This window comes from Poecile atricapillus, chromosome Z, assembly GCF_030490865.1.
Source record: "Poecile atricapillus isolate bPoeAtr1 chromosome Z, bPoeAtr1.hap1, whole genome shotgun sequence".
Lineage (NCBI taxonomy): Eukaryota > Metazoa > Chordata > Aves > Passeriformes > Paridae > Poecile > Poecile atricapillus.
Window position 1 is genome coordinate 94,501,213 of NC_081289.1, and position 27,820 is coordinate 94,529,032.

Consider the following 27,820-nt stretch of genomic DNA (forward strand, 5'->3'; position numbering starts at 1 on the left):
AGGAAATATAGGAAATAGCTAGAAGTTTTTACAAAATTGCAAAGCATATCTTTTCTCTTTGAATTCTTGAAATTTACAGTGAGGAATAAAAATTGACAGAACCCTAAACTACAGAAAGTGGTTTTCTATTTTGCCTAACTTCCTGTTTTCTATTGTATGGTTATTATATATTTACATGCCTATTTCTATGTACACACAAATATGGAGATTCCCATTGACTCAAGTGAACATCTTAAGCTGTACAGATCCCTGCATATGGGAGGAAAAATAGCCATATCTCTTTACTCTTCTGATATTTTTGTATTACAGAATCTTCACAACTTCCAAGCACAAATTTCTGTCTCTCTTGCTGTCTATATTTTCTTCATTCACTGTTCTGCCATATTTGAGAAAGAGGCTGTTTGTTTTTTTGACATAGAAATTTTCCTTGGATATCTGCAAAAACAGTGCTTTTATTCCACAGCATAACCCTATAGGCCCATAAAATTCCATAAGTATTTGTATGTTTGTGTTTGCACATCTGTGCTGGGGGGGTGTGTGTGGGATGTTCTCCACTGAAATGGCATCCAACCTTAAAAACATATGCTATAGATTAAATATTCAAGGCATCTTTCCAAATCAAAGTCTGCAGTTTTGATAAAGCTGTACATAGAGTAAATATTCTTTGTGACATGACACTTATAAAAATATTATGACAGCATTGAAAACATTTTAACAAGTAAGAAAGTTATTTAAAATAGAAGAGACAACACAATTAAAGAAAGCCAAAGTAAGATGGCCATCTTGAAAACTCTAGAAAGGGCAGTGGTTTTCCTGCATTGCATTTGTTTACAATGTGAGAGAGTTGAAGAGATGTTCAGACATATTTCCACTAACAGAATATCAGTCCACTGGTGAAAGAACCAGGAATCAAGTCTAAAATTAAAAAAGGTGAAAAGAGGAGAAGGATTTTGTCTTGAAGTGCTGACTGGGAAGAGGATATGAACAGGGATGTCTGATTCCAGTCAGCAAGGCTAACTTTCAGATTTGCCTATAAGGAAGACACCAGAATCTCATTTAGCTGGCTTCTATAAAATTGGTATCTGTTTCCTTTTTCAAGCATTTCACAATAAATTACATAGAAATTTTAAGGGTAATATGAGGATTTTTTCCCTCATTTCTCTCTGTAATCTTGTTTCTGATTATGTAATTACAAATGCTGTCCCCTTTGATTTGCTAGAAAGAGTATGCACTGTTTCTATTTGTTAAGTCTGATATTAAGTGTGAGTCCAGGTTGAAACTGAAATACTAGAAGCATTCTGACTATTTGTTACCTTCAAAGGAAAAAAGTCATGTGTGCAGGCAGCCCTTACTGGGAAACAGTAGGAGGTCCTGAAATGGAGGAAAAATGCATCAACTTCCTGGAATATTTTCCATATGAGTTAGTTTGACAGGGTTTTTCTGGTGTGTGTGTGTGTGTGTGTGTTTTGATTTTTGTTCCTTTTCTGTGTCATGGAGTTACTTTACCTTTAAGGAAAGTTGGAGTTGCTGCGGACTGCCTGGAGTCTTTCTCATGACCAATTATCGGTCATTGCTGAGAATTGACAGCAGTTTTAGCCACTGAAAAGTGGGATGAACTTGTGAACCCCACCTTAAAGTAAAGAAACCAGAACTCTGTTGTTCTCTTTGTTGCTTGGCTGTGAAAGGTAGCAGACGTCAGGCTGGCCTCCGGTTCCCTGCCCAGGCCATGCGGCCGGGTGGGGGCCGGGCTGGGCCTGCCGTTCTCCCGGCCGGGAGATGGAGCCTGCGGGGGGCTTGCCCCGGCCCGGCCCGGGCCCGGCCCGGCCCAATCTCTGGCTCAGCTGCAGGTTTTGCTGTAACTACATTCACTAGAAAACTGCTGAATGAAGAAAGAGAGGGGGTCTGGGCCTGCTGCAAGCAGAGACGGTGACCATGCTCTCCAGAGCAGCTATGAGGAACTTTTCATCGCAGACAGCTCCAGCTCCTGTTCAGCAGAGATCACCGAACCATCTACAAAAGCTTGGGCAAGATTTTAACTCTTTCTTATCCAGATGAGACTTGCGGATTAATCTTTTTATCCAGAGAGAGAAAAGGAGAGTGATCAACATGAAAAGAGACTTTATAAACTACTGGTGGCAAGAAAAAAAAGAAGCTTCAAGAAAGGGAGAGAATTAAGAAGATGCTTTAATTAAGATGAAATATCTTTCTGTTAAAACTATGGGGATGGACAATGAAGTCCTGAAAAGAACTCCTTTAATTTATGATGGAGTATGGGGAGGAATAGAGTGTTCAAAGTGTAAATTTGAGTAAAAGGTAGAGTAATTATGGTATAGTGAAGTGCTGGGAGATTTGAAGCCTTGAGAGGCAATGAGAAAACTGTTTTCTAGTGAAGTTCACAGAAACAGATGAAGAATACTTTTTGCCTTTGAATAACTTATCCTTAAAAATGGTATCCCCAAACTAATGACCCATAACACATTTCAGAGTGATGTGGAATGGGAGGGGTGGGCTCTGATAACAGCAGCTCTGAGCAGCTGATATCAGAGAAACGAGAAACTATAACAAAAATAGTTTTCTTGTGAGAAACTCCATAAATTAACAGAAAGGAACTTCTGTTTCTCTACAGAGACTGATGAAAAAACTGTAGAAGGAATTGGGACTGTTTAAACCTTCAAAGTTCTAAAGTTTCTGTCTCTGTTGTCATGTGAACAAAAGAACAGTGGGCAGTAAGAAATGAAAAGGTTTTTCTGGAAGTTTATTCTGGTGTTCTTATTATTGTAGTTTGTCAATAAACTTTCTTTATTCCTTTTAAAATTTTATGCCTGGTTTGCTCTTGTTTTAATCATATCTCACAGCAAAAAATAAGTAATTCTTTTTCCCCCTTTTTGTTAATTACTGGTTTAAAACCACGACATTCTGATTGATTATTTTTTGTTTGTTTTCTTTTGTTGGTGTTTGTTGGATTGTATGGGATTAGGTTTTTTGGAAAGAAGACTACGAAGTTTCCCTTGTGTAGGTCCCTGCTGTATGTACCTCCCAAATAGTCTTAGAAATCAAAGCATAGAAAACTGGAAGAATTCCTGAGCCAACTATTTACTGATGATGTGATTCAAGAGACTACTGTCTGGAATTTACGTTATGTTTGAGATAGTTTAAAAGTTGTAAAATTTGCTCTAGGAAAACCTCATTATGATGTATCTAGAGATATTCTTCTGTTTCAATCAACCCAAAAGTTCATGTTTTATGATGAGTACTTCATCCTATCTGGAATAGATGCCTAAGCAGAGCAGAAGTAACAATGTCTCCTTAATAAGGGAAATTCAAAACTCCTCTTACAGCTAATTGAGAACATTTTTTTTTCCCACCTAGTCTTAGTACCACTGTTAGGTCTTCTCCCCAGCTCCCATGCCCTCCTCTGCTTAACTTGAGCAGCTTTTATATTCTGCCACAAAAATAATAACCATCACAACAATTTGTGGTTTTAATTTCACAGTTTTCCCAGACAACTGCTGCTTTGCAGTGTTTCCAGTCTTATGATGACATGGTAACCCTGTTCTTACTTCCATTTATTCAAATGTATTTTGTCTGCTTTTTCATTCTCCGATCTTCCCTCCCTCTACCCCCTACTTTTGCTGTAGATGTATTAATTCATGTCATTTTGTGCAATGGAACATGCAAATCAAATTTTACAGAGATGCTTCAAAAAATTTCAGTATGAATATGAGTATGAACCGTAATTTAATATATGTTTGTATGTATGTGCATATTAAAATAATTTCAATCTGTAATTATACATTAATTACTGGTAAAATGAAAACTCCAGTACACCCTTAAATGTAGTGTTTTGTAGTCTTGCCGTAAGACTATAATATACGTGTATCCACAGAGCTAATGATATAGTTGAAGCTGACATTGACACTTACTTACTATTGTATTAAATTTTCTTAGTTGTTGTGGACACTGCTGTATATATTTGACCCTGTCCTTACTGAATCTGAGGAATGTTACTCCTAAAACTGAAAGCTGTATTTGGCATAGTACCAGTTTTTCTCTTTTCCCCCTCTGCTTGCAATTTGCTTAAACAGTGTCTCATTTCCATTTCTAATTTAATTGTACTTTAGCTCATTGTGACAGTGTCTGCACTTGACAGATTTGTCACAGTATTTCTCCTATTTCTATCAACTGCCAGGTTTTTCAGGTTCTCCTTCTTTTACTTGTCCCAGAACCTGGTAATCACCGTATTTATGTTAATAGAACATAATGTTTTGAAGTAAGATTTGCCTCATTCATTGTCACTGGTCTCAATTAGAGTACGCTTATTTTCAGAGCAGTTTCACAACAGAAGGCATATAATATTTTTCTGAATATCAATCTTGTACTGTTTTATCTCCTAGTTTAGTTGGAATTTTGATTTGCTTGGGCTGCCTTTACAATGGATTTTAAATAGAACAAAAATAATAGTAAACACCACGTCCTAGTTGTTTATTACATAATTACCAGCAAGAGACCAAGAGTGACATTTAGACATGTGAAACACTAAATAACCAGAATTAGACTTACTGTGTAGCAGTAGCTTTTTTCTCCTCTCCCAAAACTTGAAATTCTTTGTTGGCTATTTATTATGTCTGTTTGGCTTCTAGCTTATCTTTTATCTTATTTTCAGGACATATTTTACACCAATATAAATATTTAGCTTTTATTCTCTTTAGTCTTTTTGTCTCCAGTGCCCTCCACTGGACTTGCTCCAGGAGCTCCTTGCTTGTCTTCTCAGGAGCCCAGGACTGCACAGAGCACCCCAGACGTGCCTCACCAGGGCTGAGTAGAGGGGCAGGAACACCTCCCTCAACCTTCTGGCATTGCTCCTCTTAATGCAGCTCAGGATGTCACTGGCCTTGGCCACCAAGAGAGTTTGTTGTCTCTTCTTCCACAGAGCTGCTTCCCAGCCGGTCACCCCCAGCCTGTGCTGGTGCCTGGGGCTGTTCCTCCCCAGGTGCAGGACCCTGCTTTTGCCCTTGCTGAATTTCAGAAGGTTCCTCTCTGCCCATCTCTCCAGGCTGTTGAGGTCCTTCTGAAGGGCTGCAGAGCCCTCTGGGGTATGGGCCACTCCTCCCAGCTTTGTGTTGTCAGTGAAATTGCTGAGCAGGCCTCTGCCCCTTCACCCAAGTCATTGATGGGTAAGTTAAACAAGACTGGGCCCACTATTGAACCTTGGGGGACACCACTAGGGACAGGCCTCCAACTAGAGCCTGTGCCACTGATTATGATCTCTGGGATCTGCTGTTCATCTTGCTCTGATCTCTCATCAATTAAATGATGAACTCTGGAGCAGTGTGGTCTGTTGGTTGTGGGAAGTCAGTATGGTTTTTCATTAGTATTCAGCTTCCCCTGAGCTATAGTAGAATATTATCTAAGTAGGCACATTTACTTATTTATTAAAAGATGTTTTAAAACACACTGCCTAAAAATAATGTTGCAAAAGTGAGACACTACCCTTCCACCACCAGTTAAAAGATACTCACTTACAGGGGATCTGAAAAAATGTAAAATCCAATGTCAAATATGTACAGATTACTATGGAGAAAAAGGAAATAAACACCTTCTTTTAGTGTTATGTTACAAGACATCCAGTAGATAAAAAAGAACAAAGAATGTCAATAGGAAACATCCTATTTCCAGTTGTTTATGTCATGGGTTATTACTAGGCTGAAACATCTCCAGCATGAATGCATTGTGGAGGTAAAAAACATGATGAGGACACAGACTGTGTTTATTAGTGGTGTTTATAAGGGCTACTGCTCTCTTCAGACTATTTTTTTTTCCATGTCCATAAGGAAATATTCCCAAACACTCAATAAGAGGCTGTTTTTTAGACTCTGAGTTTTAAAATACCTTGTAGTCTCAATAAGATTTTATACAATCCAGTGTTTTGTCTACATTTCATTGTTTTGTCATTTTTTCTTAGCATATCTTTGGTTCCTAAATGAATACTATCAGACAAAATAGAGGAAAATTAGAAACATAATGGATCAGAATTTAAAATGTGGTCATTTAATACTACCAGAATAGGCTAGCAATTACAACTAATTACCAATTGAGATTTGCCTCTGAGTCCTAAATAAACATAATTCTATTATATCAGTGGTAGTGTAAGAAGTTACTCTGCTTTTTTTCTAAGTGCTTTTTTTCTCTCTTAAAAGCCAGGACCACCTTAGCAGGACAAACTTTATCAAGAAAGGAAGCTTCACAGAAATTGTAGATAATTGTATATGTTCTCTATTTTTTTAAAAATGCACCCTGTCTGTCAGACTTTGTAGCACTGAACTGTTGCCACTTGTTAATGTGTGAGTGTGACTGGCTGCCCCTTCTGCACCCTTCAACACATGAAACCAATATTGTCATCAAATGTAACTTGTTTCTTTCTATGAGTGTGTGCTACTGTACTTCCTTCCTATTCCTTGTCTGATAGGAAAAGGGTAATTTTGAACTCAGCCAAGAAGATATGACAGAAGCCTTAATACTGTTAAATTTATTTTAATATTTTAATTTACTATTAAATGGGAACTAATATTTTCAACCACACTAACTTTGTATGACTTACAAGATAATCAGCTAGTGTAGTTTTAAATGTTAGCCTCCTTAGGATCAGAAGCATTATCTCATGATTTCAGTGTGTTGCATCTCATAGGTTAGGAGCCTTTGAAAATATGTCCTTTAAATTTAAACTACCAGAAAATTAGGAAAATGTAACTAGTATTATTTGTAACTTTAATTCTCGAGGAATATAAGACTACACATTAAACAAAGTACATTTGGAATACAGGCACTTCTGCAGTCAGAACCTGAGGAGAATTTTATAGTCCTCAGAATAAAATTGAGAGAGCTGACAGTACAGGTTAGGTTTTAAGAGTCACATCCTAGTTTAGTTTCTAGAGGCATTAATTTTCCTAGTCAAACCCTAATGTTGTCAGATCCTTTGAGATATACAAGCAGCAAATTCTTGACTTTGCTCAGAACAATTTCCCAAGCCACAGGGACTTCCCTGAAAAAAGTACTACATTCTGAAAGTTATTTGTGATTGGCTTGAATCAACACTTCAATTTTAAATATGTACCTGAGGAAAAACAAGATTTACAAGGAGTATTTCTATCTCTAACCTGTAAAATATATGTGGTTATTTCACTGTAGTATTATTCAATCTCAGAAGCCAAATTATCCAGAACATTTTCTGAAAGTGAAAACAAAAACAGTCTGGATACAGCTAGGTTTATTTGCTTTCACTTGGTGAAAAAATGATTTTTAAGAAATAAAATTAAATATTTGGACACATTTCTTATGATTAAAATTTATTTATTTTAAAAAACATATTTAACCATATGTCCTGGGGTGACTTTATGATACTGGTATCCCCAATCGTCTGGTTTATGTTATATATTAAGTTCTGCACCTTTAAGACTGGCTTTGAGAGCAAGAGAGGGGGTAGAAGAAGCCGCAGTTTGTGTTAAAGAAAAACATCACTCCCCCACATCCTGCTCCTGGACTGTGGTGTCTGCAGCACTGACAGACAGCAGGACAGAGCTTCTCTCTGGCTTTTAGTTAGTTTTAGCTAGCTGAGGCAGAGGAGTTCCCTAGACCTTTGTTTTTTTTCCTTTTTTCTTGGATCTGTGCAAGCCTGCTCTGGACTGAACACCCAGCCAAACCCCGGGAGCTCACGCCTGTGGCCCACCGGGGCCTGGGCCTCGGCACTTTCCAGCGCTGGAGGGACTGATAAGAACCTGAGCGAGCCGAGCTACACCACATGAAAAGGACTTTTCTTCCTAGATTTGCCACCCCATCGAGCAGCAAGAAGTTTTATTATTTAATATTATTCAATTTCTGTTAAATAAACAGCTTTTTCCACTTCTCTCCAAAGATTTTTTTTTTCCTTTTCCCGGACCAGTTAGTGAGGAGGGGGCATTTCCCTGGGGAAATCCCCGTTTAGAGTTTTCCTCCCTAATTTGCCCTAAACTAGGACACCATAATATCACAGAATTAATCTATTATGCTTCATCAGTTGTATTTGCTTTTGATTTCTGCTATTGAATTTGAAAAAGTTATAAACATAGAAAACATGCTTTAATAAATTGATAAACAAATTACAGTTTATATTTTTAAGCTACTTATTTGTATATATTCAAGAAACTCTAATAAGGCTGAATTGGAAGACTGCTTTAGAGTGGAAAAGACTTTGTATACCATGAATACATAGCAGTACTTACCTAAAGGAAATATTCTTTGGCAGATCAGGTGATTTGATTGGTCACAGTGTCATTGTCCTTGTGGTAAAATGTATAAATGTCTTTCTTCTGGTGCCCTGTGAACAGCCCTAATCATCCTGTTAATGAGAACAGTTAAAACTGAAAACAAGGTCTGAAAATATCAGCACACTGATTTTTACCCACGAGCTTTCCAAAGATTTCCTGCTGTCTACTAAAATACATGAACAGCTGACTTCTGGGCATAATTTGTCACTTGAAGCATTTTGCAGGCTCTTCTTCTAAAGTACACATCATCTGGGACATGAGCAGCAGTTGAAGAGGGAGAAGGATGTGTGAGCAGGCATAACAGAAGGCGAGTGGAAGGCAGGGGCATGAGTGGATGCTGCCAAAAGACCATTACATGGTCAATGAGCAATAAGCATTTTTACTGAAGACCAAAGTATCAACTTGGAATGCCCAGTTTGATGCCCAATTTCACATTCTGACACTATGCAGACAGTTCAAGATGTGTATATGCATGTATCTAGATGAGTAAAATTCTGTGTAAGGTCACGCTATTTTCAGAGTTTTGGTATCTCTTCTCTCCATAACATTGATATATCATTAAGTATCAGTTTGCTTAGGAATAAAGATTATTATAATAAAAAATAATATTATTAATTTTTCTTTTATTAATTATTATTTTTTTTGTTTTTTTCCCATAAGGAAAATAAATATCAGGAAACAGAAATAAAGAAGGTTTATCTGCTTATTTTTCAGAGCATGACTTGTGTATATGTCACTGACATGTATGGAATAAAGTGTACAACCCTGTGACATAGCGGTTCATAGATGAATGGTGAGTGAGCTAATCAGGAAGAAAAAAGCATTTAACTGTATTTTCCACAAGAATACAAGTTTTGACCCTTCCAAAAAAAAATCCTTTTCCAAATATCTTTGGTTTTGCATTTTACTGCAGTAGATCTGTCAGTTCTTCAGGGGTTTAATAACACAAAGAGGAGTAGTCATTTTATGCTTTTCTTATGACACTAAAATTAATCCACTTTCAATCCATCAATCAGTGTTCATAATTTTAGGCTGACTGTTCTTATTGTAATGGAAAGAGTCTCATTTAAATTGATTGATAAACTGAGAAGGTTTGATAAAATAAAATCTGCTTTTCTTAATCTTTTGACTTAAGAATGATCTGTCTGATTTTCTTTCTGTTCACGCAACCTCTCACCTTACTTCAGCTCTCCTTGATATACACTACGAGCGTGGGTTTTTTTAGTTCTGTGGTGATTTTTTCCTGATATACCTGATAATTTTTCTGCATATTTTTGTGTTTTATTGACTGTTCTTTTGTTACCTTTTGGCTTAGACATACGAAAATCAGCTACAGATGCAAAAATTACTGTAGTGAATTAGATCATTGATTCACCTGCATTGGTATTATTTCCTTGATAGAGCCAGAAATACCAGAGGCTTGTATGAGAAACAGCTTTTCCTGCCACATTCTTTGAAACATGGGGATTGTGCTTTCTGTAACATAATAACCTTTCTGCATTTTTAGTTGGTTTTTTTTTTTTCAGTTGTTCTTTTGTTTTTATTTCATAATATGTGCAGATGTATAATTATTTACTTTTATCTCTCCTAAGCTTTTGGTCTCAATGATATTCTGAGAGAATTTGAAAGGTACTGCATTTGCACTGTGTTCAAAATGTAGACTTTGCTTTTATACTATATTGTTTTTGTTTTTGTTTTTGTTTTGTTGTTTGTTTGTTTTTTTGGTGTTTTTAAATAGTAGAGCCCAAGATGTGGTAAATCCAAACAATATGATTGTTTGAGACAAGACAAACTGGAAGCAAGTCCTTGAAAAAATCAGTCAGAAAATTAAATTCACCTAAGCTTCTGCATGAAGTAATGGGAGTCCGAACTGAAAAACAAGGTAGCTAAAACTATCAGATAATATGATTTACCAGTGAAACCACAACTGATATTCTAATAACACTCTGAGCTACAAAGTACAAAAAAAAAGGACTCTTCAGAATTCTACTTCAGAAAGATAGAATTCTATAGGAGGAAGTACAACTTTCATTGCTACTCTTCTACAAATCAGTTGCTCTGATATTTGCAGTGAAGCCCAGTTCAGACAATGCTATTATGTGTCAAATGACCCCTGTAAGCCAAAGGACCATCTGCTTTATTACAAATTATCTAACAAAAGCTCCCCTTGTGTTCCTTTCTTTTACCTCTATGCGAGGTTATGCTCCATATTTATGAAGAATTTTTGTTATTCAGCATGACTGGCTTCTAATTGGCATATTTCTCATTTGCTTGAACATACTAATACAGGCATTAGTTATTTTCTAGTGTCTCTGAGGCCCGTCAGAGGAAAGGTTGCTCATGTGATACAAGAGGTCTTTGGAAAAGTCTCCATTCTACAGAGCCATGTTTGAAATTATTCAAGGGATTATACCTGCATTAGGGCAATAAAGACATCCTATTTGCTGACTGAAAATTTTTGCCTGAAATTGGTCTAAGAAGATATATGGAAGGAGTCCAGAGATTTTATTTTTGTCTTTCTCCCATTGTATTTTATAATTTGCTGCATTAGGTCCAATTTCAGGAAGTGGAGCACTGAAAGTTGAGAGCAAGAGGATGACAGGCAAAAAGTGGAAGGCTATGTAGTTTGGAACAGACTCTGCTCTGTGCTGCAGGGATGTTAAAATTATTAACTTTTATTTCAATGTGGAAAAAAGATTTATAGTAATTCTTCCCAGGGGACAACAGAAAGGAGAAAGAAATGTCTTTCCTTACACACTTCTCTTTCTCCCTCCAGGAAAATTCAAATGGGATAGAAATGAACACTGCCTTCAAGAGCAGTTCAGTTTGTGGGAGTGGAGGATATGTGAAGAAGGATAAGAGATGTTGCAAGCTAGAGCTCCAAGACAGGCAAAGGAAGAGAAGATAGAAAGATGGATGTGTGATGCCCATCTCTGAGTGTGAAAAAGTGTGATATGAGAGAAATTCTAACAGTCGCAATGCAGAATTTGTAAGGAAAAATATAAGGGGAAAATAAGCACAATTATTTTGACGAGAAAAATTAATTATATGAAATTATCCAGTTTTGCCCTGTAATGTATAAAACATACATTGTGTAAATTCAAGGATAATAATACACAATTACAAGCCTCTCCTAACTCAAAGCTATGTTTATCTGAAACATCACATATAACACTCAAAGGCAAAATACGTTGCCATAATGAGTGCTTAACTGTATGCATAAATGAAAAGTTGCTGACAATATTCATGTTTGCCTACAAGCATTATATATGAGATACTCTAACACCTTCAGATTCTGCCTGATAATTAGTGTTGAAGGCTTTATCTGACAGTTTTAGCTAGCTCATTTTTCAGTTCTGACTCCCATTACCTCGTGCAGAAGCTTAGATAAACTTAATTTTCTGACTGGTTTTTTCAAGGACTTGCTTCCAATTTGTCTCATCTGACATTCCAAATATTCATCATTCTGTTTATGATGCTTGTGGTGGAAATAGTGGGTCCTTTAATTTTGACATGACTGTGCTTATTTCTTGATTTCCTTATCATTCATGAGTACTAAATCCAAGCAAACATGTTTTAGAAATAGGCATTAGATTTATTACTTTTGAGCCTCTGTAAATACTTGTGCTGATTTTTTTACTAGATAAACATATAGAAAGGTCAGGAATATTAAAATTCATATGTTCATCAGTACCAAGAAATTACTGCTATTAAGTCTAGTTACTCTAACTGTTTTTACATCAAATACTCAGACAGCCAAAGCAAATCCACTTGTACAAACTCTTGAGTCTAGGAGCAAGGTATCCACAATTTCTGGCCTATTCCTGGCCTTCTGGTTTACCTCTTAGGGGATAGTTTTAAATGTTGCTTTGCCTGAAACAAATAATTACAAAGGCCAGGATGGTACCTTGTAGATGGCATTGCCCAGTTCCCTCCTAATCTCTGATCCACTCTTCCATTCCAGGAGAATCAGAGAGAGTTGAGGGCTGTGTGCAGTTGGGTTACACCCAGGTCATGGGTTCAATCCCTATATGGGCCTTTCACTTAGGAGTTGGAGTTGATCTCTACAGCTCTCTTCCAACTCAGAATATTCTGTGATGTTTCTGTGGTTCTGCAAGGGGTTTTGAATAGCTTCAAAGATGGATATTCCACATCCCCTGTGGATAGCCTCTTCTAGTACTTCACCATCCTCACAGTAAAAAATACTTTCCTTTAAATGCAATTTCCAGTATTGGAAATTCATTCAGTATTTGTCTATTGCCCCTTGCCCTGTCATTGGGCACTGTATTTACTCCATCTTCTTCACTCCTCCCAGTCAATTATTTCCATAGATGGATAAAATTTCCGAGTCTTTTCTTCTCCAGCCAGAGGAGGCCAGCTCTCTCAGCCTCTCTACACACAAGAAAAGGTCCAGCCCCTTCACTACCTTTGCAGCCCTTCATTGGAGCAGCTCTGGTAAGCACATACCTGCCCTGCACTGGGGTGCCCAGAGCAAGACAGCCCTCCAGGTGCTGATCCCCTGAGCCCAGGGGAGGATTGCCTGCCCTCACCTTCTGGCAATGTTCTCACTGTGGTGCTGGGAATCATGTCCAGGTGTGTAGGCTTTGGCAATAAGGTAGATATAAAGCAAGAATAATTTCCCATAAATAAAATTAACCTTGATTTTAATGCACCCAGCTTTATAGAGCCTTTTATAAGAAAATATTTAGATTAAAAGTTGTATGAGGGAGAATTGAAATTGAATGTGGTACCTAATTTGGAAAACCTTTGAGTTTTAAAGGACACCATAATTCTGGAAAAGAGTAAGGCAGAGAAAAAGAGTAGATTTGTGAATAAAATAATTAGCCATGAATTATAGAATTATTAATTAATTATTAATCATTATTTATAATTACTAAAATAGATTATTTTAAAATACCTTATTCATCTGCTGAATATTTGACAGCTGGTAGACTTCTTTTCCTGTTGCTGCACTTCACATAGATGAACAGCTCTTTTTAATCACTGCTCATAGGGTCCCATATCAATAATATTGTAAGTTAGGTTGCTTAAAAAAGAGAACCTTCTTTTCTATTAAACTATCTGTATTAGATTGAATACTAATTCCAGTTATTTAATCCTTCTACTTTCTTATTCACAGAGTATACTAATTCTTCTGTGCGCACTGGTCTCAGATTATACATATTTCTGGATAATAGGGCCACAAGACACCTATTTTCACTGGTTTCTAGAGGGTTGAAACTCTTCTGAAGAATACCTTGTGATAAACGGAAGACATTGGGTGGTTTGTTTTTTTTTGTTTTTGTTTTTGTTTTTGTTTTTTTCCTGTGGTTTGGTTGGTCAGTTGGCTTTGGATTTTCTTTTGTTTTGTTTTTTTTCAGGGTATTTGTAGTTTTTTTCTGGCTGGTTTTGTTGTTTGTTAGTTTTTGTATTTATGTTTGTTTTGGTTTTGGTTTTGTTTCTTTTTTTTAAATTTGTCCCTTTAAAGGAACTGTATTATTATGAAAAAACAGAACCATTATGAAGTTACCAAAAAAATGAAGTGTTGTATTTTCCTGCTCCCACATGCCAAGTCCAAACAATTTCACGCTGACAACACTGTGACAGTCCACATGGTTTATTTGCAGGGGGGTACTTCCCTTTTTATCGTACACTATATGTGAAAAGAAAACAGATGCTAATTTTATCTTTACTGTACCTTCCTGGTCAAGAAAACTCATCTCCCAGAAGAGCTAGGGTTGCTCACTATTTATGATGACAGTTGCCTTTTAAAGACGCAAGGAATGAAGCATCTGAGGAATGTATGTATCCTGCCAGGAGCACAGTGGGATAAATGTCTTTCATTTGGGATAAGATGTACTGACAGCTCAGTAGGAACAGCTGAAATTAACTGTGCATTTGGAGGTTTCATACTGACCTGAATCACTTGCATGTGTCTTATAATTTGAATAAATCTTGCTTTTTCTGCAGAGCAGTAAAAGGAACTATGTTGCATAGTCATTAACTATCATTTTTGCCACAAAGAAAAATTGCAGCTTTTAAAAAAATAAAAGCTAAAAAATACTTCAAAAGTAATTTGTTGTGCATTTTATTAAAAAAAAAAAAAAAAAAAAAAAAAAAAGTATGAAGAAAAAAGTTATACAGATGAGAGTGGAAATTAATCAGTGATTTGCAAGCTTTAATTCTGCCTTTGTTGCAACTCAGCCAGGAGCTGAAATAAGGAGCTGGCAGTGGCGTTGTGGTGAGCAGCCAACAAGTCCTGAGTTGTGCATCAAAAGAAGGGAAGACTAATAAGTGTCAAAGACTGTCAATATATATTTAAGGACTAAAAGTTTCATCAGAAAATTTTATGCTGATAAACCACAGGAAGAGTGTTATGAGTGCATCCATTTGTGCTTGCAAAAAATGAATTAAAGAAGTCAGGCTTCTGGAGAAACCATATCAAAAAGCTTCGGTAACCATTTCTGATTCCTGCCTGTGTTTCTGACTTACATCAATTTTCTGTATTTCTCAAATGCATTAGAACATGAAAAATGCCCATCAGGGATGTTGATATTTCTTTTCTGTTTAGAGTTGACAGTTACAGTGGTTTGCAATGTTTTTGAAAGGTGTTGCAGTCCACAATCTGGCTTAGTTCCTGCCTGAGTTCATGCAACATTCATTTAAACTATAAACATGTTACATGCTGCCTTCTCTTTCAATCTATATAAATCATACACCATTAAGCTCTTGTAGCAGAAAACAGCTTCTGTCAAACTTTTAATGGTAAAAAGCATAGGGTTTGCTGGTCCAGCCTCTAGAATTAAAGATTGCCTGTTTATTTATTTATTAAATGGCTTATGGGTGAGAATTAATGGTATCTGCATCTCATGGAAAGAAATGTGGAAAAACTGAAATACATTTGCCAACAGCCACCTGGCTCAAATTTACAGAGCTGCAAACTCTCAGCCCTCAGCTAAGGCAGTAAGGCATCTCTGGTGCTGCGCAACATAACTAATTTCTGAGGATGGGTCTGGGTCATCTTGTTTCAGGAAAATCATGTGTAACTAGAGTGCAACATTAATCTAGAAAGCTGATAAATGAAGAAAAATGAAAGACAAAGATGAAGATTTGCCAGTCTGGAAAAGAAATGGGATAACAGAACAGAAACATCGAAGCAAACCTCCATAGCTTCTGAAGTTCCAGATTCTTGAATGTGACTGTACTGATTATGTATTTTTAAATTTTGTCAGACAAGACTACAGAAAAAAGTACCTTATTTGGACCAAAATAATCCTAAAATGATCAAATTTTTGCTGCTTGTATGGCATGCAGCAGTACCACAGATTGCTACTTATATGCTGGGGAAACTCTTTAACGCTAGAGAGAAGAAAGGAAAGAAATTAAAGGCTTGCAAGAAAAACATTAAATAGGCAAAAGAAAGATTTTATTTCAAAAAGAATACTGAAATCTGAATATTCAATTAAGATTAAAAGAAGGATTGTACATTTTGCACTTTATGTTTTAAAGGGACATATTTCTGGAGAGTGGAATATAGTTTTATATGACTTCATGGAACATCTTTAGGCTTTTTTTTTTTTTTTTTCTCTCAAAATACCACATCACATGATGGTAGCAGATATTTTCAGAAGATGAAATGGAAGACAAAATCACATGCTTTGTCTTTAGGTATGACAGCTACCAGGTGGCCAAGAAGGCCAGTGGTATTCTGGCCTCTATCAGAAATGGTGTGGTCAGTATTGGTGAGGTTACATCTCAATTTCTGTGTTCAGTTCTGCCCCCCCTCATTGCAAGGAAATATTGATCTGCTGAAGCTTGTCCAGAGAAGGGCAACAGAGCTAGTGAAGGGTCTGGAGCACAACTGTGTTGAGGAAACTGGGGTTGTTTAGACTGGAAAAAGTCTCAGGGGAGACATCATCATTCTCTACAACTACCTGAAAGGAGACAGAACGAGGTTAAATGCCCTCAAGTTGCACTAGGAAAGATGTAGATTGGATATTGGAAATTATTTTTGCACTGAAAGAGTAGTCAGGCGTTGCAATAGATTGCTCAGGTAAGTGGTGAAATCACATCCCTGGAAGTGTTCAAAAAGAATGTGGATGTCGCATTTGGGGATGTGATGTTGTGGTGACCATGGAGGTGTTGGGTTAATGGTTGAACTCGATCTCTTCCAGTTTTTGAGTGTGTGGTTCTATAAATCTGGAGAAAGTAAACATTGGTGCTGTAAATGAGAGATTTAATAAAACACCTAGACGTGACAGATTGAGTTTTTAATATTTCTTCCTCCCCTTCCATTGTTGCTTAGGGATAGTGAATCTATACTAAATCTGCTGACAACATTTTCACCTTCAAATTCAGTGACAAGTTCAGGTTGAAGTCAGTGACATGGAGAAAGCCCAGTCTTTCACTGGAACATCTACTGACAGCATATCAGTTTTTATTCCTGCACAGGCTATCTGCCACACCGTTAATCTTTTAAATACATTCCCCTTTGCTGATTATTTTAGCAACAATTTTACAGATATGGAGTTCTTGTTTGTTGTTTCTTTGAGTCAGCTCTTAACAGGACCGTTAGATGCTAAGTAGCACAATTTAGGAGACGCCACAAATGAAGCAAACCTTAACAGGCTGTTTGTAGCATAGAGTGCATAAAAGAGGGCCATTTTCAATTGGATTTTGCAATTGCTTCTCCATGGTTCCAAATTAGTCTCAAATCCATTTCTACACTATAGACATAGTAATTTGCTTGGAATCACAAGATTGCAGAAGCCCGGATACAGTGTCTTCTGCCTAAATTTCTTTTTGTTTTAGCATAATTAGATGCAAGAACTGATATCTTATCTCAGTCTGCTTCCTCTGAACTTTTATTGCTTCTGTAAGGAATTAGGTTAGGAAAGGGGCATCAGCCAGAGCTGGTTTGGTACCAAAACTTGTATAGACAGTTTGGTGACATCTCTTCCTTCCTGCTTCCTTTCCTTCTAGCTTCAAGTCAGGCCTCTTTTTCCACTGTTGTCAGGTGTTATCCATTCCTCCTGATAGCCTTTCTCCCTGGAGTTCCTAGATTCCTAGTAATTATTTTAGTCTTTCCAGAGCAGCCTTCTTTCTTTGCTTTTATTCCAACTGATCTATTCTCTTTCATTCAATCTGCCTATGTCTAATAAGGTACACTGAAAGTAAAAGTGACAGTTTTCCTTATTCTAAGTCTGTGTCTGAAGTTGCTACAAGTACCAAAAGAGAAAGATTTGTGTCTTTGCATTAACAAATTTAGAAAGAAATGTCAATTTTCTCTTTCTGAAAAATAATCTTTGAATGTACAGCTGCAACTTTTAATCCCTGCTCAAAAGTTAACACTCTAACTGAAAAAATGGTCAGATTTTTTAATATGAAACAACTTTTTTTCTCACCCAGACTGACTCTGAGTAAGACTGAATTGTACTATCTGTGCAGGGAGATTGAATAGTACCGACACCTTGCACAAACACACAGGTCACAACACTTCGGCATCACTAGCATGTGAGTGAAAAAAAATTCTCATGACTTTAAAAAAAGACATTCTCACTGTAAGCAATAACAACTAAGCTAGCATATCATAAATTCAAAGCCAGATTAAAATATGTTAACCTTCAAAATAATCAAAAATATAAAACTCAACCAAAAAAAAGAAGAAAAAAATAGAAAAAATGCAATTGCAAAGTTAAAACAAGTCTTTAAACAAAAACAATATTACTAAATTAACACTCTAAATTTCACATAAAGAAATATGTACAGACTAGTCACACAAACTTAATATGTATCCAGGTATCATTCTCCAGCTTATCTAGTAAAATGCTTCACTTATTTAAATAGATGACATGAGATTTTTCATGTATAAGAAACTCAGGATGGTTCACTTACATTGTTAATTTTTCTCTGATTTTTATGTGTTCATTAAAAGCTTTTTAATATACCTTAGTATAGTGCAATATAAAGTTATTTGATAATTGGTATAGAATTGTCTTAAGAGGCATAAACCTTTTATGTACAATTATGCTAAATCGTACAAATTATAGGCGATACTATCATTGTAGCTCAGGTTCCTAGAAATAAAATTGAAAAGAAGAAAGAAACTGGCTCATTTTCTTTTATGGTGCGTTATAGAACAAGACTCAGAAGGTGTCATCAGATGTATATAACCTTTTTAAAGGGTAAGAAGAGCTGCTCCAATGTAATATTTAATGAATCCCAAGTAACACCACCCCAGGTGTGCAGTGTCAGATGTGCATTGGGATTTTTGTTTGGACTATTGACATTGATATTGACTATTGAAATGTGAGGAAGGCAGAATGGAATCCATTACCTATGAAAAAGTGGCGTGCTTACAAGGGACTCTGAAAAGTATATACAAGTGAGAAAATAATTGTTAGATATTGAATAGGTTTTATCTCTTTATATGCTAAATAGACTTCTGGCCTTTTCACTAAAGCACCACTGCAGTCACTAGTTATAATCATTAAGGACTAGACTCCTGCTCTCCTTACCTTTTGTGTTTAAAGTTTCCATGCCTGCACAACTTGAACTTCAGAATAAGTTATAAGAATAAATTAAGAATTAATTCAATTTCTAGCTTACGCTTATATCTTTATGCTTGTTGGCTGTAGTGCAGTGTGCATGCTCCACAGAATAGATAACTCCAGAACTGTGTAACCATTGTCAATTTTGGAGTGTTTCTGGATGAAATTGCAGTGAATGATTAGGGAAGCTAATTCTTCCCATCCTTCTTGAAGCCCAGGAAAATTGTAGATGCAAACTACAGAGTCAGAATTATTTGGAAGACATATGGCCATCCTTTCACCCTAACAGTTATCACTTAGATATGAGGATAGTCCTATTTTCAGTGTCATTGCCTCAGAAAGAAAATTAATGTAGCATGTGTGTAGAAATATCCTGATTATACAATGCTAAGGACACTTATATTTTACTTAGAAATAGGGAATCCATGTTAGAGAAGTCCACAGAACACGCGATTTTACTGTTCACTTCATGTATTCCCTAGTTCAGAAGAGTAAAGAAGGAATTTGGAAAGATGTGAAACAGCCTTCAAGAGGAGAATTTATAATTATCTTGTTTACCTTCCTGGGACTACATTTAAATGAAACTCAAATTAGAGAATGGCGTTTTCTTATCTGTTTAAGAAGCAGCTGTTGTCGTTGTTGTCTCTATGGTATCTCATGGTATTTGCCTCTATAAGCTAACATTTTATGTTGCAAAATACTGAAAAAGACAAAGACTCAGCCAGAGAATCAAAAAAATGCATGCATGAGTCATAAGGAAAGATTAACTCACAAAAAAGAGCACAATACAAAATAAGGAAGTATTAGACGAAATGGAAGACAAAACCCATATACTTGTGGATAGTTAAAGAAAAAGAGAAAGCTGCCCTTCCATTTAGTGCTACTTGTAGGTTTCCCCAAAACAGATGTTTGATATTGCATTATTATCATCTGTTTTGGTTGAAAAAAAGAGAAAGGACAAGAACTGAAAGAAATCCTTCTATATAATAAATGTGAACCTACAAGGAAAAATTGAGATAAACTCATATCAGGCTTTTTGAAAAATATTAAAATTAAAACGTAAATAAACCAAAGGAAGGGAAAAATGTAATATAGTATTCATAAAAATCCTGTGGAATTATATTTTCATTCTGCAGTAACTATAAGCAAGTTAAAATATAGTGATAGCGATGACAATGAAACCAGATTCAAGTTTCAACTTATTTACCAATTCATTGCTACAGTTTACAAAATATTTCTTCAGTGTCTTTTCTCTCTCGCCATAAAACATCATATTTGACTTGAGGTTCTCTGGTAATTTCTAAAGGGAGCAAGACTGGGTTAATTTAGCTTTGTTTAGCAAACATAAAAGATTGACTTCTGTGGAAAGATGCTTCTGTTCCTCCACCATGTCTTCATCTCTCCTCCCATATCAAAATATGCCTCCTATCAGCTTGTTCCAATAATTAAAACAGTACCTTCATGAGTCATCACTCATCCTTTCTACCTTTCTTTCCCTACTGAATTACCAAAGAATGTGAACATGCACTAGTAATTCAGAGCCAAATGTTATTTGTATCATGTGAAATTCCATGGTAACATGACATATCTTCCTTGTGTGAATTACAGTAGTGTTGATGCTAATATGCCAATATGCCTGTATATAAGATCAAGAAACAGACAATACCTGTGAAGTTGACAAGGTTCTCAGAAAGTTTGTCTCTAAAATCAAAATTTTAAAAAATTAACTTCTGTTACTAGACCTCTGCATTTTTTCTACCTTAGTCACATGTAAGTCCCATGTAACTCCCTGCTACAAAGGCTATAAATATATATTACTCCAACTCCATCTTTTCTAGAATACCATAGCTGGCATCAAGAATGAAGAAATACTAGCATAAGACTTGCCTTGACCAATGTAATCCTAAAAATAGTGTTACAAATTATCATTCATAATTTTCTTGGAGAAAAACTGTCTGGAGCAAAAATTGTCAGACTTCTGGACTTTGTACAGCTTTTCTGAAATATTCTGTCCTGATTCTCAGTTACAGACACTTCATGTTCCCTTTCAAAGCACCAAAAAATGATGTTCTTGTTGAGTTAGTTTCAAGCCCTGCTTCCATGGGCTAATTTTTGACAAGGCGTGGAAGTAATTTGGAGGGATCAAAAAACCTCACCTACATTTCTCAGAGAAAAGAAGTGGGGGATGCACTTGGAAGTGGAACAATCCTCCGGTGTTTGTTGTAGAAATGAATGATAATCTTGAATGCTTGGCATTAACTGTACTTTTAACAGACAAATATGAGTACAGAATATGAATGATGTTCTGTGCTGGACAAAAGTCAGCACTTGCAGAGAGTACCATTACCAATGTCAAAGAAATATATCCATTTTTTGATGTAGAATATGATGTTCAGTATCAGAATGTAGAAATGTGAAAACTGCACTCATTTATTTGCCCCAGATTTTTGTGCAAAAATACTGTGTTATTTCCCTACCCTTACCCTTCTGACTTCACCAGAAAAAAAAAAAATCAGAAAAACTTAATATTTTAACTTGAAGAAGTTCTTTAAGTCAATTCATAGACTTTTATTGAATGCATCTCCTTGCCAAAAATTATGATCTCTCATATATGACCCAATATCGTTAAGGAAGTTCAGATAACCACATTGCCTCTGATACAGATTTTGAACTACCCTTTTTAAGCTCTGTGTAATTTTGTGGATATTTAGTTTAGATGATGTGTTTCTCTGAGACCAACCAACCAACCAACCAACCAACCAACCAACCAACCAACCCAAACCCACTGTTTTCATGTGATTCACGAGGATTTTAATTTTAGAATGTAGCATTAAGTTTTGTTATGTGAAAGATGGATTGTTCTGTAGATATTTCATCTTGGGGTTGAAGAGGGTTGAGGAAAACTTTTGCTTTTGGTGTTATATTTGTTTTGCTGCCATAAGGGATAACAGAATCCAGAAAGACAAATAACTGATAAATCCTTGGAAAGAGCTTAGCAAGAACGGGTACTGAAATGAAAAGTTTGGCAGCAAGGAAGACTGTAAGTACAGCGTAGCAAAAATGTGAAACAGGTTGGGATGAGAGGTAAGGAGCTGAGCTGGAGATGGTAACTCATGAAGAAGGCTGGAGGTGACAGAGGAAGAAAGGCATGTGATGTTATTTGCATCACCAGGGATCAAAGAATGGAATCTGTTACTGAACACCCCGTCAAGTATCTTTTATCTCCAATATGCAGATAAGACTTCATGACTTCCAAATTTGTAAGAAAACAAAAATCTTGGTATTGGTAAGGAGAGAAACTGTTCTGTCTCCTACATTTATGCATTTACATATACTTCCAATACTGGCCCTGCACAGATATTCAAGGTTTCATTTGTAATTTCTAAAGCCAAACTCAAGCTGCGGTTAAAGGTCCTGAGTTTTATTGGTAAGTTGTGGGGAAAAAAAGCAAGATGTTTTTGATATTAGATTTCAATTTTCTGTATTACAGAAAGGCAAGAAATTAAATGTCATTTCAACCTACAAAGTATATAAGAAATATTATAAAATCAGCATATGACATTCACTGACACTCAGATGAGACTTTCACAGCTTAATAAATGTCACTCTAACTGAACTCAGCAAATTGCTGATTCTTTTTCTCTTGGATTCTGTGCACTTGATTATAGGAATGCACTGTTTGTTTTGCATGAGGTGGATCGAAAGGAACAGCTTAGGAATTGATGAAGAAGGAAATTCAGTTGCAACTGGGTGCGTGAAAAAAGGTGTATGAGTTGTACAAAACATCTCAAAAGGTCCCTTCTAAGTTCAATTTCCATGTGATTCTGTAACACCAAAGCCTTCTAAAAACATGTCCATGTATATATGTATAAAAATATGTATATATGCCTAAAAACATGTATATATGCATAGAATACCTGCCTGCTGCTTAGTCATTTGATTATAATCAGATTCAAAACTAACACTTTTCTAGTTTTTGAATTAATAGCTTAGCTTTTTAACATTTGTGGGAGAGGAGGTCAAAGCATGGGTTCAGTAGGACAGACTACTTAGTTTTCTCATCTATATGTATATTCAGTCCATCTGAATAAAGATGTATATTGCATTTGATGTTCTCCTGATTTAATTTGTCAGTACTATTGACTTTTTTACCTCCCATATTTCATAGTTTCTTCCCAACAGAATTGTGTGTTGTGAACAGTACCTGCAACCTGCTGGGTCATTATACAGGGTTTGTATAATTATTTCATTATTTATTTTCTCCTTGGTTCTCATTTCTTAATAGAATAGCTTCAGCACTAATTTGTGGCAGAGGTCACAGCCATTACTAATGGGTGGAGGACGCCAGGAGGAATGATCCTCTCTATCCAGACAAGTTGATCCCTTTTATTTAATAGTAAACCATTCGAAAATTCACTTAAGATGTCCATACACAAGAGTCTGAGAATTCTGTAGGTTTCTTATTTCTGAATTACTGTGTAATTCCAGGACTTGAAATCTTTATTTTTATACTGTAGGCTTTCAAAAGGGATTGAGTGCTCATGCTGTGAGGTCAAAGGCCTCAAATGGACTTCTTAATTAGGAGATCAATGACTATAGCATGCTTAACTAAAAAGATTTTCTTATTTTAGTGACAAAATGTTGAGGGAGAAGTTGGACATTTTTAGCACTCAATATGAACTTTGTAACATGAAATAAAACTAAATAAAACCATTTTTTATTCCTATTTAATCTGAAATACATGAGACTTTGTGTTGCAGTGTTCTACTTTTTTATCAGTCTAATCCTTCTAGTTTTACTTCTTTAATTGTTTGTTGGCTTTATCACCTTGAGAAGAACTGAAACATTGGCTATTTTTCCACCTTTCTTGGTACATGAGACATTATTACTAAGCAAATTATAGCATATTATTTTCAATGTATGTAATTTACAGTAAATTTTCATTTACAGTTAAATTTTAGAATCCCACATACTAATCAAAGATAAACTCTGTAAAGAAAATTAAAATTTTATGCAGTGTGGAATGGGGCAAATGATTACCACAGACTTCTCAGAAAAACCTCTTTCAAATGTGTGTCCACAGATTGAGGATTCGCTCTTTCTTGCAATTTGCATTCTTAGGCCTATAAATGTTTTATGACCTCCCCCTATGAGCACTTGCAGGCACTCACAGCCAGAAGGAGGTAATGCAAAATTGATCTGTGTAATAAAACTGCTGAGCCAAGCAGACATCTCAGAATTACAGTGATTGTGCTTTGGTGATTCAGCTGGCCTTCATGGAAATATTATTTGCACAAAGTCTATCAGTTAAATGTGAATTTCCAATGCACTGTTATAACTTTTGTGGTTTTCAGCACCTTGCATGTGAGGTATCAAGTCTGGGATATTGTTGAGAAACTCCCTATATAAAGATGTTTTCCAGATTCAAATTAGGCTCAAAGCCACACCATCACCAAGCAGTGGGATAGGTATAATGTCATGGTAGCATTTTAAATTCTTGTAAATTCTTCCACTCCCAGGTACAAGACTGGCATTAATGAGACAGAAATGTATAGCAGCTAAAAACTAATCTAACAAGGTTGAGCCTGGTTGTGTTGATTTTGAACATTACCTCATTTCTCTAATTAGAAAATGAACCAGCATAGCTTTACAGCATATCTTATTTAAGAATTAAAAAAAAAAATAAAAAAATTCTGGAGCTAGTATATCCATGATTGTTCATGCATCTAATTTTCTCTCTTCTAAGTGTCTAATGCTAAGGAACTTACACCACAAATTGCACTTGATGCCCTGTAAGATTTTTCTAAACAGTTTCCAATTGCTAACACTAGATACAATATTCACACAAATATACACTATACAAAATAGGTATTGGTATGTAGAAAGTCACATATCCATGCCTGGAGTGCTATGCATAATATTTTTATGTAGCTTTTAGAAATAAATTTATCCAAAAAACCCCAAACCCCAAATGCAAAATTAAAGTTTATTACAAGCATGGATTTTATTATTTGAGTGTAATAGTAATTTTTTTCACTGAAAACTTAAAAAACTCTAAGGCGTGCTTACATTTAAGATTCTAAATTCATGTTTTGGGTGATTTTGTGTTTCTTTGCTTTTTTGTGTTTAATTAACTGTATGCAGATTAAAAAAAATATTAAAAAAAAAAAAGGAGTGGGCTTTGTGCAGCATATCATGCTATCTTATGAATCTTCTCACAATCACATAAATCTTGATATAGAAGAAGATGTGCTGGGTGGAATGCTGACAAAGCCACAGGCTGCAGAAAAATTCTTAGACATTGAAGGTTTATAGTCTTGTTAACCATGAAGATTTCACTGCAGTGTTAAATCAGAATTTTATGAAAAGGTTCACTTCACTGTGGCTAACATTCTAATCTTACAATCCCTGAAAGGCAGTAATATCAATTAAATTCTGAACTTCATTTTGCAGAGTGGAATCTTTGTGACAAGCAGTCCTAAAAAGTTATCTTGTTTGTTTACTTTTGTGGAAACAAAAGGAACCTACTTTTGAAAGGTGTGTTGAGGACTTCAAGCAAATATGACATCTCTACATATTATTCAGTTTCCAAGCAAGCTTTTACTGAGTAGGGTCTGGATTCAGAGGTCACAGTTCTCAACTGCTGAAAATTACCAGTTACTTGTTTTGATTATTTTGTTGGTCACCTCTTTGTCCTTTCACTTGACTGTGTAGAGCACTCATTGGGTCAAAATTAAATGCTTTGAGCTACATCAGAATCACTAAACAATGCCAAGTCAGAGGATGAACAAGAAAATTCTTAAGTAGTGGAAAACATGTATGTAAGGACATTGAGACACAATAGAGAGTTGAAAAGGCTGTACAAGGTGGTAATCTCATAACAGAAATCGGCAACAACTGTGTCAGTTTTCATGTTTGCTTTGGTGCTTGTTCATGCTATCTACGGTAATAATGTATGTTACTAACCAGTAACATACAGTATGAGTATATTCACGACAGTGTTGGCTTTTTTTTTTTTTTACAGTTTATGATATTTGTGTATTTAAAATGGATTGGTAAATTTATTTTTGTAGGGCACTAAAAATGAGCTAGGAAGATGAGACGTATATACAGACAAATGTTCGAAACAAAGAAGTCCTTGATAGCCTGGGGTGAAAAAAAATCCTAAAAAGTGAACTATGTTCACCAATCTCCTACATAATACATGTGAACTTTTAAAATGTCACTTGAGTCCCACTATATTACTCAGACAATCACACAAATGCATTACATTATCCAAACTAAATCAGCTGCTATTTCTTTCATTAATCTATTTTCAGAAAGTACCTAGCACTATAATAAGCCCCTGAGAAACTGATCTACCTGCAAAGTCTATTTGTTTTTCCTGCTTCTGATTTTTTTTCCCACATGTAAATGAAGTTTTTCTTCATTAGAAAACCTTACAATGGGTGCTGTCTGTGTATACAGGAATATTTTTGTTCATATAGGTGATTACTGATGAAGGTTTTTAATTAGGATAAAAAATTTTGAGGAATGAAGTACCTATGTAAGTACCTATTTTATATACTTATATACTACGATATAAATACTTATTTTTAATTAGATGTTTTTACATATTGATGCACATATTATAGAGAAAAAACTTTGGAATATTTGTACTCAAGTTTTGTTCACTTCTATATGATTTTTTCCTTATCCCTGGAAAGTATAGAAACTTAGACTTCAAGACAGCTCAAGTTTACTACAGCTTTCAAACCTTTACAGGCATAAATATATTTTTAATTTATTGCTATCTGTCCTGTCTTAAGGGCTGTTCCTTTGAGAAGAAACAATGCATATTGAATCATTTCCTGACCTTTGACCACTGTGACCTGTAGGAGTGTGTATATATATATATATATATATATATATGTTTTTCACTTGTATCTGAATCTTTGTCAGTGGCCATTTTAAAGTACAGCAGCAACTGGGAGGGCAGTAGGGCAGTTCTGGAAGGAATGCACCACTTCTTCATGTATTAGTTTGATGAGAACTGGTTTTTTTTACAGGAACAGCTTCTGATATCAGGGAATAACGTAATTGGTATAAGCAACCAAACATCAAAGGTGGGGCTCATGAGTGAGGTTTTTTTCTTACACATTTTTTTGCATGTTGGTATTCCTGTTCAGACTTCAAGTAGTCTATCAATAATAGGCAAAACCTTTGAAGGGTACCTTGTAGTAGAAAATATCTATACATTCCCAAAGAGAATTTGAAGAACACTGCAACTTTTGAGTTAAGATTCAGTACCAAACTTGAGATAGTAATTTGCAAGGTGGTAAATTAAAAAGAGTTTTCAATCAAAGAAATCCTGTGTGCATTATATAATAAACATATTTCAGCAGATAAGAAATCATCTGATATGTAAGTATTGTTTTGCAGTAAACAAAATGCTGGTACTGTATTGACTTTTATGTGCTTTGATGGCTTTTTAATATAAAAGAACATTCAGGTAAGTTTTATAAATGGAAATTGAAAAAAATTTCATCCAAGGAAATCTCATCCTTGGGAGGAATTATAGATTGGGAACTGAATATATTAATAGTTGCATATTGTTATTTAAGAAAAAGACAATTTCATTGTTTTTTATAAGTACTGCATTGGGCAAAAAAGTAAGGAATAGAATGGAATGGATGATTTTAAAGTATTTCAGAGAAACAACAGGTCTAGTTTCAGTCTCCAAAACTATAGAGGACAAAGGAACCTGAAGATTTATCATTCAGCTATTGATCACAAAAGGGAGGTAGCAGGGTATGAATATTTCCTTTAGAAAACACACCATTAGTGTAGGGAAGAGTGGCACACAGCTATTTGCAAGGAGTTTGGCAAAAGGCAAGTCTTATTTAGTAATCAATCTGTTTAGGTTTAATCTAGCTTGTATGCCACTCATTACTTTTTGTTTATAGATGTTTTTATACTTAGAAAAATTAA